At 40.8% G+C, this 12,610-nt stretch overlaps 1 protein-coding gene across 2 annotated transcripts in view; it reads right to left on the bottom strand.

Annotated features, from left to right (window-relative positions):
* The window catches only part of tafa3b (TAFA chemokine like family member 3b), a 117,326-nt gene extending 105,046 nt beyond the window's left edge, over positions 1 to 12,280 (bottom strand). The window contains exon 1 of one of the 2 annotated variants that reach the window (XM_088639968.1): positions 12,037 to 12,280. The gene's annotated coding sequence lies outside the window, so the exon portion shown is untranslated. Of the gene's footprint in view, positions 1 to 11,707 lie in introns of both variants that reach the window. The other variant, XM_088639967.1, reaches the window with a different exon arrangement.
* Between the last annotated feature and the right edge of the window lie 330 nt (positions 12,281 to 12,610).

Genomic DNA, 12,610 nt, shown 5'->3' on the forward strand with positions numbered 1-12,610 from the left:
ACTGGGAGCCTTCTGATGAAAAGACAAAGAGTTGAAGGTTTATAGCAACAACACAGCAGATCTGCCACTCGATGTTGCATCAACACCTAGAAAGCAAAAGTTACACCAGTCTACTTCTTTGTATAGATTTTCTTTATTGCTAAAATTCCCACTGTGCTTTGCAGCGGTCCCAGATTAGTCCAGAACAGCAGCCACCTTATCTGGAGATGGAACACATTCTGTGCCCGTATAAGCAGTATAAGCCCACAATGCAACAGGCACTAGGCAGGGCACACCTTGGACAGCACACCAGTCCATCGCAGGACAGACATACCCAAACACACACCAGGGCCAATTTTCAAGGAAGACAACTAACCAGTAGCCAGTATGTTTTTGGATTGTAGGAAGAAACCAAAGCATCCACAGGAAACCCATACAAACACAGGGAGAAAACGCAAACTCCACACAGATAGCCCCAGCACTTGGAGGCAGCTATCTATTACACAATGCCATCTGATACACAATCGTGTGCATTCAAATACAGTATGTGCCCACCATTGCTGTCATTGTGATATGCTTGCATTGTTCTGACAGCTCTTCCACATGTGTCCACATTGCCAGCAGCCATATCACCCTGCAACTCACAACTGGCAGCCCACTGAAGCTCAGCAGGTGTGAGCCTGGTCAGTACCTGGGTGAGAGACCTCCTGGGAAAAACTAAGGTTGCTGCTGGAAGAGGTGTTAGTGGGGCCAGTAGGGGGCACTCACCCTGCGGTCTGTGTGGGTCCTAATGCCCCTGTATAGTGACGGGGAAATTATACTGTAAAAAGGTGCAGTCCTTTGGATGAGACGCAAAACTGAGGTACTGACTGTCTGTGGTCATTAAAAAACCCAGGGCATTTCTCGAAAAGAGTAGGGGTGTTACCCAGGTGTCCTGGCCAAATTTCCCATTGGAATTTATCAATCATGGCTTCCTAATAAACCCCATCTCTGAACTGGCTTCATTACTCTGTTCTCCTCCCCACTGATAGCTGATGTGTGGTGAGTGTACTGGTGCACTATAGCTGCTGTCGTATCATCCAGGTGGGGCTGCACACTGGTGGTGGAGGAGAGTCCCCATTACCTGTAAAGCGCTTTGAGTGAAGTGTCCAGAAAAATGCTATACAAGCATAAGCAATTATTATAATTATAAAGCGTCACGTGCATAAACTAAATATGTACTGTAGTTTATTAAGTGATAGAATACTAATGTTTGCCAACAAATGCACACTGCGGCAGTTGTACTTAACAAGTCACATCTTGCAGATTAAAACTGTTTTCAAATACTAAAATATAAAATACAGTAATAAATCATATAAATAAAATATTGGTGAATAAAAAGTTGGTGACATCAATAGTGATACAACTACAGAGGTATGTCTAATAAACAACTACCCTGGTTGGGCAATATTACTACACCATCTCTACATTCAAGGGTTTACTTTCAGCTGCCTCAACCTGTGTGCTGTTAATTGAAAACACATTACTGGAACAAGCCATGTATCTTACACGCTTATGTAACAACTTCACTTTTCAGAAAGCAAAACGCAGATTTTTTTTTTAATTCACACTTCATTGTGAACTTTATCTATGTCAATTCTATGTCTATTGAGATCACTTATCATGCAGTTTTACTGTGAGACTTAAATCTGATGTTGTATCCTACAACTTGTTAACCACTGTGTTCAATAATAAACTGCAACTGTCTATACGTGTACAACGTACAATTTCGTGATCAAGTAGAGGTGACTCTGTTGAAAAGGAAAATGGAAAAATATGATTTGGAAATGTTACAAGTCAGGACACATTTTGGGGTTTTAAGTTTCCAGTTTACAAAGTTTGCAAGTAGGTTATTCACATGAGCACTTCTGCTTTGCCTTCCATAAAATATGACACGGTCCCAACCTCAGCTGAGAAATAAATTAAGTTGGGCTCTCACAGACAGAAATCAAGGTTCCATAAATAATTTCAGCGTAAAGACTGTCTAGGCTTTTAGTGCCATATCATTCCAGGAAGAGGCAATATTTTATTAGCTTGCTACTAGTATGAAGTGCATACAGTATCAAAACAGAATCTCATTACTCAAAAAATACCTGTAGCCTTGTGCGGTCTTATTAAACACTTTCCCCCCAGGAGTTTGGATTTTAAAAACAGGGGATTGCTCCTAGTAGTGCCTTTACCTTTTAATGGGTCTTATGTCCATGGAAAAAATATTTATTTGGCATTGTAATTCTGTGAAACTCTCTCTGTAAGACCTTTTCAACAACATCTCAATCTTATGGGTATGAAGCTTTTATCTAGGGTGACTTCATAATACAATTTTAATAAATGCAATGACATTTTATACATTTATCAACCAATATAAAATAAATATATACTAACAAATTACATTTTAAAATAAAACACATAATAAACTCAGTACATGACACAATTCAAAATTTCAATTGCATATACCTGAACAGCATCGATTCTGTATAACAGAATTAAAAAGGCATTTGTTATTACACCAGATTTGCTTAGATTGTACATGTTCCACGCTAATTGCCTTTCAGCCAAAAAGCAAATACTGAAAAGGCTTCTCAAAGTTTAGATTTGATCAGAAGGAAGTAACGGGGGAAGACTCTCAAGAGCGCACCAATGAGCTGCAAAAGCTTGTGCAATATCTTTTTCCAATTTACTTACTTATTCCAGACACAATCTCCCTGTGTGTACGGAAGAGCCTTTATCGGAAGGTAAACGGATTCTGGCATGTTTAGAAAAATATTGCCAAATAATGTATACCGTCGTGGGGAGCAGCTGCCGAGTTCTAATAGTGGTTAAGGATTTGCATGAGGTTACCAGACTGTGAATTTTCAACTAGGTCCTCCAATATATTTTGATGGGGCAGTTTTTGTGCACCAGCACTCCTCATTCACTATTACAGAAACATTTTGCATCCAAACTGGCTCATAAACACAAGACCTCACTGAAAGCTGTTTCAGTGGAAATCTTCAGCAGTAGTAGCAGAAGTAGCGGCAACCTCAGCAGTACCATCTTGGCTGGAATCCACAGCGTTCACTACTTTCACACCCCGAGGTACTGTTTATATAAACTGCTTCAAATATCACCAGCATGTCACTTTTTTTTTTATTTCCAGTAATGAACGGAGCAGTAATTAGAATGAAAGAAGCGGTTTTAGGCTCTTTGAGAGCATCCCCATCTGCAGTGTTAAGAGCCAACAGAAGCCCAGCAATGCAGTCAGAGAGCTGCAGTCAAAAAGCAAGCTGTTCCTCTGACCCCTTCCTCTCTCAAAATCCTATTCACTGATATAACACCTTGGATTTCAGCCACAGAGCATGTACCCCTCCAGCTGCTCTCTGGGTGTCTCCCCTGTAGAGAGCTGCCTGTCCTTTGCTTGGTTCATTTTTTTCCCCACACAGCAATGCTTGACTTGAGAGTTGGCTCCCCCTACCAGCTCTGTGACAATATCCTTCTGAGCTTCAGCTGCTTTCTCTCTGTCAAGCTCTCTCTCATCACACCTTCTGCTTTTCTTTCACTCGTGCGCCTAGGTTCTAGCCTCTGGCCTGCGTGGGTTTTTTTTTTTTCCTTGGAGCTTGGGTCAAAATTCTCTCCCCACAAATGTCGAACAACAAAAATAAAAACATTCAGTAATTAATCGAAAGGTCCAATTATGTTATTTTTAATGTCGGCTTAGATCAAACATTTTCCATGCTCACTCGCCAGAACTCTTTCAGCCTAAAAAGCAGGTCCCAAAAAATGGGTCTCAGAGCAGAACAGGAAGAAGCAACACAGGGGAAGACTATCAAGTGCACACCAAGAAGCTTGTGCAACACACTTATTTTGGACACAATGTGTGGGAGAGCCTCTATCAGAATGAAATTTGGTTCTAGAGTAATTATCATTATTTAATATTGTAATTAGAATCATTCAATAAAAATTAAATAATTTGTTTCTGGCATGATTCTTTTACATGAACTCATTTTTTCTACTCTTATTTGATTGCTTGCTTGTTTGCTTGTTTTTTTTCTTACTTGGGGGGGGGTCAAAACTCTCTGTTGAAGTGTGAAATATCCATCGATTATTCAGCTTCCAAAGTCACTCCCCTTTGTGGGACAATCATCTTTTTCTCAGAGCTCATAACCCAGACAAAAAATGTTTTCAGAAGGTCAGAATCCAAAAATAGCTGCTCTGGCTGATATGCTCTTGGAGGCAAACATTAAGAAACTTGAGTTTAAAAAGCAAATTTAAATACATTGCTCATTAATCTTGAGTATAGGGCACAACAGTACATAATGAAATGGACGTGTTTGATACCAATTCCCCTCTTGCCCTCTGCCTAAATCAAAAAGCTTAATTATATATTATAATCATTATCCTCTGTTTGTTAGGAAAAAACATGATTGTGCATACGTAGCTGGAGAGGACCCCCCAAAAAACAATGCTTTTACCTTTTCACATCAGCAAATATCTTTTCCATATCTGTCAAACATGGATGACATACTGTATAATGGACACCATTAAATCAGTGGAATGATTATGACATGTTTGATTTAAAACACTGGGCTTAGTACTTTAATTAATGCAGCGAATGTGTGACACTGAAAGAGCTAAGATGAATGACAGCCCATTGTAATTTGAGTACCAACATTCCCTTGTGTGCGTCACCAGAACAATATATCAATGAATTCGATTTATGACAGTATAAAAGTCACACTGTTGTCATTCGCTTGTTATGGATGAATTTTCAGTTGGCTTGGCTGTGTCATCAAACAAAAACAGGGTGCCATCAATTCTACACTTACATATCAGCACTCTAAAGGGCATCGAGACGTGCCAATTACAGAGAAGACAAGCCAATTAAAAATTCGAAGGGAAGGCAAACTGGCAATCTGACACATCGTTAATTGAGTTTCTTAGCATGTAATGTCATCAAGTCCAATACAGTGTTTAACAAGGCCGACCAGAACTTTTTTCAGTTTGAAAAGTACGTGCATTCTCACAAGTCAATTGCTCTTAAAGCAAGAAGGTTCCTGCATATACCTAAATGGAAAAAGGGTATGGCCTCAATAGATTTTGATGTTTTCCAATATGCAAATTCCAAAAGTAACTCCAGTGTAAATTGAAGGCTTGTATAAAAAATTTCTAAAAATGCCCGAGTTATAATTTCCAACTAGCATAAAAACAGAAGCAAATGCTGCAGGACACATGCATGTGTCCCCCAGCATATTAAAGCCTTTAAGTCCCTGCAGACTCCTCAAAATATTCAGTGCTATTCCTTCAGGAAGCCATCTTGTTAGAGCTCCACAGACACCAAAACCTTCAGGATGTTTTGTATGAAATGTGCAATACTTGTTTGTATGTACGGTTGGTCGCTGGGGTCATTGAAGGCTTGAAAGCATCCACACAATTTTAAACAGCATTCTCTTTCTGGTCCCTGGAGCTATTTGCGTGCAAGTGCACTTTCACTTGCAGGAAATAACAGACCTCTCGGAAAACTCGGCTCACATACAGGACAGTTCTCACCTACATGGATTCCTTATACTGCAATACAGTTTTACTTCTGCTGTGTTTTTTGTTTTATTACACAAGCTTCAGCAACACCTCTGCAACAGACAAAACCTGCTTGTGTACCATTTGACATAGGGAGTAAACTCTGCCTCCAATAAAAGGAAGAATTTTGAAGAGTGGAGCAGAATTCAAGCAGGAATGTCTGCCACTGCCTCTAATTGTCCTTGTTAAAGGGTTAATAGGCACTGACTGAGTTTAAAGACGAACACCGGGAAGCTTCCAAATAACTCATCCAGTGAAGGCCTCTTCTGGGAATACAGCATGAGTTCTATAGCCTGAAGCACAGTGGTATCACGTGATAGATCTTTCTTTTATATTTTGATTCATTTATTTACACGGGAAAGGGCAGGATCTACAATCGCAGGGAAAATTACTCACAATCGTACATGCTCCACACCAACTCCGATGCTCACTCCCAGCAAGCGTGAGCCGGAATCAAAAATCAGGAATGGAGGGAAAGATGCAGACAGGAAAGGCTCACGTGTACAGTAGAAGAATAAAGAGAGAGCCAGAACCGCAGGGTGTCCGGGGAGGGGAGAGGGTTACAGCCTTAGGTTAGGAAGAGAGATTGTTTAAACGGCAGGACTTATTTCTATGGTGAATACAACACCCAGGCTGGGAAAAAGAAAGGGTTTGGGTAAAGACATCAAGAGCCTTTACTGCCATTCTCGAAGATAAGGCAGTGTTCTATACACTTCAAGAAGATAATGACAGAAGTTGCCCAGTTTAATAATCCGGTATCGTAAAACAGAATGGTTATATACTTATAGGACATTAAAATACATAAGAAAATATATTAACTGAAGCAAACCATTGAACAAATAAAAGTTCAACGTGTATTAAACAGCAAACAGTAGCCCTGGCGTGCTCATCAGTAGCTGTGCTTGGGGCCGGGGCGCTTTGCTCACCCCAGGGTAAATCATGCTATGGTGCAAGGGTATATCCTGAGCAGCTCGCCAGGCTCTCCACACAATGGTACAGTTCTTACTCAGGGGTCCCCAATGGTCCACTGTCCAGCAGGACTTCAAGCCCTCTTTAAATCTCTGGCTTCTCAGGGAAAAAGAAAGGAGGTACACTTGTCCAATTAAGCAAATCGGTTCAATCTGGTAATCAAGGACTCGGGTGGCAAGAACACCAGAAACCTTCAGGCTCTCTACAACAAGGATGATGCACCCATGTTTTAATAGTGTAGCGGAGCTAGTGTGGTGACGTCAGCGCCCTCACTGCGCGTAGCAGGGTCCTCAGCTGCCTGGGCTGAAGGAGGTCTCCTTTAGCTCACGCGGTTGGAGCCCTGTTGCGTTTCGCTGGAGACCCAGGTTTGCGCCCCAGGTGTGGGGGTCGAAACGGGCGGCGGGGGACATGACCCCGTGCGGAACAGTGACTGTCACAATAGCACAACTAGAAAATCACTATTGAAAAGTGGCATTTTTGGCCAGCCACGTGCACAGCTTCTTTATTACCTCTGCCTTATCACTTTCTCTGCTCTTCTTTTTGTGTCTAGAGCTCTAGGGACTCTAAGATGCTCGCACAATAGGACCAGAGTGCACAACATTGTCAACACACACACCTGCACTTTTTAAACAACCATGCCGAGATTCAGACATAATCTCTAATCGTACACTGTGCCCTTATGTCTTTTCTGGGAAAAGCATTAAATTATATTGTGTGAGATACACCCTGCATGCTTAGGTCATAGATTAAGACACCAAGCTGGTCAAAAAACAAAGGTATTCAATTCTCAGGAACAAGGGCAGTCTCCTTCCCACTACAGCACAGAGGGAAAAGCAGAATGGATTTCACTGGAAGAAAATTAGGGAGAAAAATCTCCGCTTGGGCAGGCAATATTGGAATACAGGAAATCCGTCTGTGAGCAGCTTTCGATGCAATTATCGAAAGCCACAGCACTCTGTAGAGTCAAGAGAGGATACAGCTTAGAGGACAAGGTTAAAAGGACACTGAAAGTGAACAAGCAGGCTAGTCACCTTAAAATCCCAAGGCTCTACCTTTCAGTGCTGTATAGCTGTACACGATGGGTGGTGGAGAAATGAGCACAGGAGCATTTCAAAGTCTAGGCATGAAAATATACAGCAGAATATACTCACTGTATAAAGCAATTCATTAGGCAACAAAAGTATTTAAGGATGTGTAATATTACTGCAGTGGGGGCAAAACCCTTAATTCAGTCTTCATGTCTCCAGGAGTAGACAGAGCTTCCAGCACAAAAGGAGAACAAAATAGGGACAGGGGTATGGTTTGGACATGGGTGCTAAGCACAGATGAGCCCAAATGGGGATAAACCAGTCTGTAAGCTTTTCAATATCTGGACTATCCATTTATTAACAAATAGAAACAGAAAACAGAAATATAATTTGCTGAACCAATTAAGATATACTGTATATTTACAAACAGAAATGTTGCATACTTTTTTTTAATTATGTCACTAAAGCATAAATATAACATGCGGCCCTTGCGCAAAATCCATATTCTTTTCAAACCAAGGCCTATAGATTCAACAGCATCTTAAATATACAGATAGATAAACTACAAATATGCGTGAATCGCTGTGAATTTATCTGGAGACAGTCGTTAGAATAGCAGGCCAAAGCAGTTCCCTCATTTCCATCCAATTAAATCCACCTGTCTTCGCATTACGCGAAGTGGCACAAAGCTGAATTCCACGCAGTCACAACCTATTCGTATTCCTAAGCGTATAAGCAAATTCCGGCAGATATTTTAACAAAACCTTCAGCATTGAATGCAGCTTCAGGAGCTGACAAGGGCCATCTAGGTAACACAATATAACAGGTCAGATGTCAGAAGCTGAATAAGAAGAATTTAATTAATAAAGATAAATTAATTTAATTCACCGCGGAATTGTATCGCCAAGCAAAAACAGCCAGTATTCTGCCTTTGAATTGAAACGCAAGGATAGCGCAAATAAGAACTACAATTAAGAACCGAGTTCTTAAGAGCTGAGCAAGGTGTGCGAGAAGGAGAAAGCATGAACACTGGAAAACGGAAAAAAAAACACGGCGAGGCAAATCAGCCTCCAGGTGGTTTCACAACCTATTACTCATGTTCCAAAACAAAATCACCGCTTGCCTAAAATACTTCAACAAAGCAGCGCCTTCCCGTGTTGCAGAATTACTGTGTTGGAGTGCTTGAAATTATTCGCCTCGAAGAAATTAAAATTAAATTACAGTTTCAGCAAAGTAGGCGGTGCGCTCTTAGCGCAGAGATTATTATATGCTGGGATAGAGACAGCCTAAGAACTAAGTGATACAAGCAGTGTTGAAAATTAAGAAACACGAGAATCTTCTTGATACTGTACATCAGCACCTAATGAATTTTCACTTAGATTAGCAAATCGTTTCAGTATTGAACGTTCTCTTCTACAAACAAACATCAGGGTAATTATGAACTATTTGAATAAAGCTTGAACGTGCACGTTTCACATTTTTTTTTAATCAAAAAGCCACCAATATTAATTCATTCCCGTTTACTTGATCATTGCTTGAGCACAATACCAGGAAATACACACTGAAATGTACTGAAATAAACATGCTGTACTCTACATAAAACGAGTCTCCAATGTGTCCAAACCTCGTTAACCCCACAGGAAAAGAAGCTGAGGAAACATGACAATTGAGAAAACAAGAGTGGGAGTTCTTAGGTCTTTGAAGCATAAAGGAAGGCCATATTGTAGCCAAAGAGTACACATTTTGTAATCTTGTTTTACAAATACGTTTCAGAGCCATTGCATGTGTATATAACCTCAGTTTAGTTTTCTGCTTGTGGAGGGTGTGAAACTGCATCATAGTCCTCTGTGCATCCATAGAGGAGATACAGACAAGGCAGCTACAATGTAAGATTCAGTGGCCCAGTGAGTAAAACCTAGGGGTGACAACTAAAAATTCCTGCAGCAAAACCTGTCTCTGCCTCAGACTCACACTCACTCTGCAATTAACCACACCTCTGTACACCATGGAGCAGGGCTACTTAACCAACCTGCAGAAACCGTTTCCTACTAGCCAGGACCTCATTATAATCACCTCATAATGCTGTTACATTGATCCTGCTAATTATCAGTTAAAGAAATGAGGAGCGGGTCATACCAATTTTTCCAATGGAAACCTCAGGGGTGAAAGGTCATAATGACCTTCCGTTCTGTTATTATTAGAATTAGGCAGCTTCCTACACAACTCAAAGGAGATGGTCAGGTGGCAGCAGGGCTTGAAGGAAAAAAAGTCTCAATAAAAGTTACATTTCTGTGCATCTTGGACGAGACATGGACTATGTAGACAAATTCTGGGGGGTGAAAAGAGACAGCTGTTTTCCCAAATCTGTATCCCAGGACAATCCGAGTTATTAAGCAGTAACCAGAAAAGGTGTAACACTGGAAGTATTAAGAAAAACAAAGATCCAAATAAACATGAGATTTTTTATTCTATCTTTTTCAGTTTAATTTTAATGAGCAGAAGCTTTCTATTTATTGGATAATCTGCATAGGATATTTTATAGAAACAGATTCGCTTAAAAGACTACTAAATTACCCAAATACCAATTCAACTTTCATGAACAAGAGAGTGCATCCACGCAATCGATACATTTTCAGTCACCTGTTCTCAGATGAAAAGCTAATCATTTCCCTCCGACAAATGTATGCATCTACCGGTAATCACCCTCTCTTCCGCTAATACAGTATTGTAAAAGATTTGAAAATGTTCAAGAGTTCGGAGAGTATCCCCGTCCAATAGAAGACCGTAGAGAAATGACCAAGAATTTAGCAGTGCTGAAAATTAAAACCTTTTTTTTTTAATTCCTTGCTTTAGCAATTCACACTGAAAAATGTCTCAGCAGCAGTATCGCAACCGTCTGGTAATGCAGCACTTTAGATGTGATTCCGCACTGCACTCTGGACGCATATATGTACGGTGTACCTGTGACACCAAGCTGTTCTGTAGGCATACCAATATACCATTCTACAGCAAGGCGGGGCAAATTTAATCTATAGACATCTAGTTTGTTTTTTTCTCGCTCCCCTAAATAAGACCAAATAACACTTAATATAATAGTAATAAAAAAATCGTAAACAAATTCGCCACGTCTTACTGATTTATGAATGTGTGTATAAGACCTGCGTAAACAGAATTTAGCTCTACTCCAGTCACGTGTGAATTCATTCTTATTTGATGTATATGTGCACCTGACAGAACTTGAGGTCCGATTACGCCATAGTGCCGGGAATGCTATTCACTAACGCAGACAGTGAAAAGGGAGAACACTGCTTTTCACACCTCGCCGAAACAGCTCCTTCTCAGTCTCCAGGGCGCCAGATACAGGTTTTAGTGGGAGAACAGGCGCTTTGCAACAGAGTCCAATGTGGCAAATAGTGAAGCAAAATAACATCCCACTGATGATTAATGGAATTAGATGTTATCAATTAACTCATGCCAATGTAACACTAATACATTTCCCTGCTAATAAACGAACAATAGCAGCAAAATACTGAACTGCACAGAGGCTTAATCTAATTACGCTCGCCTCCATATGGCATTTTGCATAATTTAGTATCGTAACTTTTATGGAGTGATGCAAGACGTCCTGTACAGCAAAAAGGTACAGATCTACTGAGCTGAATCAAAAACATTTTGGCGTCGTGACACATTTGCCTTTCATGCCGCGTTTTATGCAAACTATGGGCAGCAAGTTTGTGATGCATGCCGCAGCAAAGGAGAATACCCTTTAAGAAAACGACAGCGCAGGACAAGCTTGTATCTTAATTTGGACTTCTTCTGAAATATTCGCAAGATGCGCTTTTGTTTCACTGACGTTGACAAGATAAACAACCCTTTTTATAAAACAGTCAAAGACAGACGTCCAGCTAACGTCACCTACGTGTCGTAGATCCCAAATTGTTGCATGTAGCTCTTTGGTTCATCAACATTTTTGCCTATTTATTTAGTTACTTATCTTTTCATGCTTTCATGTCTAAAAAGAGCAAAAAACACTGAAGTGAAGGAGGACACCATTGTACAGTTAATTCAATCAAAGCGCACCACACTAGCAAAGGCTCTTGCCCTTTTATAACTCTTAAGCACTGGCTGTCCCTGACACTTACCTGTTGTTGCTGCGTCCGCGGCTTAATCCAACGAAAATACTTTTTTCATTTGCGCTCCATTGTCAGAAATGAAGCGACAAGAAATATCCTCTCTCTCGCAAGAAAAGGCTCCTGCGATACACATCACCTGAGCAGTGGTAGCAGGGAATGTAAGGTTCCCAGATATTAAAACGCCCTGGAGGTTGCAGTCAGAAACAGACTAGGATTGATAGTTTGTTAGTTGACCAAACTCGCACTTCGGACGCGCAGGTGAGGGCCCTAGCAGAATTCTTCGTCTCCGCCAGCTGCCTTTCCACACTTCAATGCAGAAAACAAGGTGCAAAACTTACAAGTCAAGAAGCCGGTAGCATCTTTCTCAAAATTATACCCAAGGTGCCTATATGCAGGAAACTACTTCCGTCTCTTCGATATTTCCTTTTGAAACCTGCCTTCGCCCCGTGAACCTGGGTTTAGAGCCACAGTAGTTCAAATGCTTAGTCCGCTGCTCTGTGGTTGGAACGAGAGGCAGGGGTCTGAACCACAAAGATGTTGAACATCTACCATCTCCCGATTTCTCCGGGGATAGTGAGGGGGAGAGTTTAGCTCCACTCTGCAGTTATCTACTTCCACCTACCGGCGAAATGCTGACTACCTTGTTCAAAAAGACTGAACTAAATATATCGCTATAATACGGTGTAACATTTTTTAAAACCAGAAATTTGTTTCGTTTTCTTTTTTTGGGGGGGTGCGCAAAGGTTTTGGCACACAGACTAATCTTTTATAGCAGGATTCACTGCAACAGTAAAACATTTCCCCCACCTATTCGGTTTTTAAAAATAGGTAAGTCCTAAACCAGCATTCTAAATATAACGAAATAATCGTGTGCTTAGTTTACAGCGTTCAGGTCTTTGAACCAAATGTTGA

The sequence above is a fragment of the Lepisosteus platostomus genome, chromosome 7 (genome assembly GCF_059453375.1).
Source record: "Lepisosteus platostomus isolate fLepPlt1 chromosome 7, fLepPlt1.hap1, whole genome shotgun sequence".
NCBI classification, from domain to species: Eukaryota; Metazoa; Chordata; class Actinopteri; order Semionotiformes; family Lepisosteidae; genus Lepisosteus; species Lepisosteus platostomus.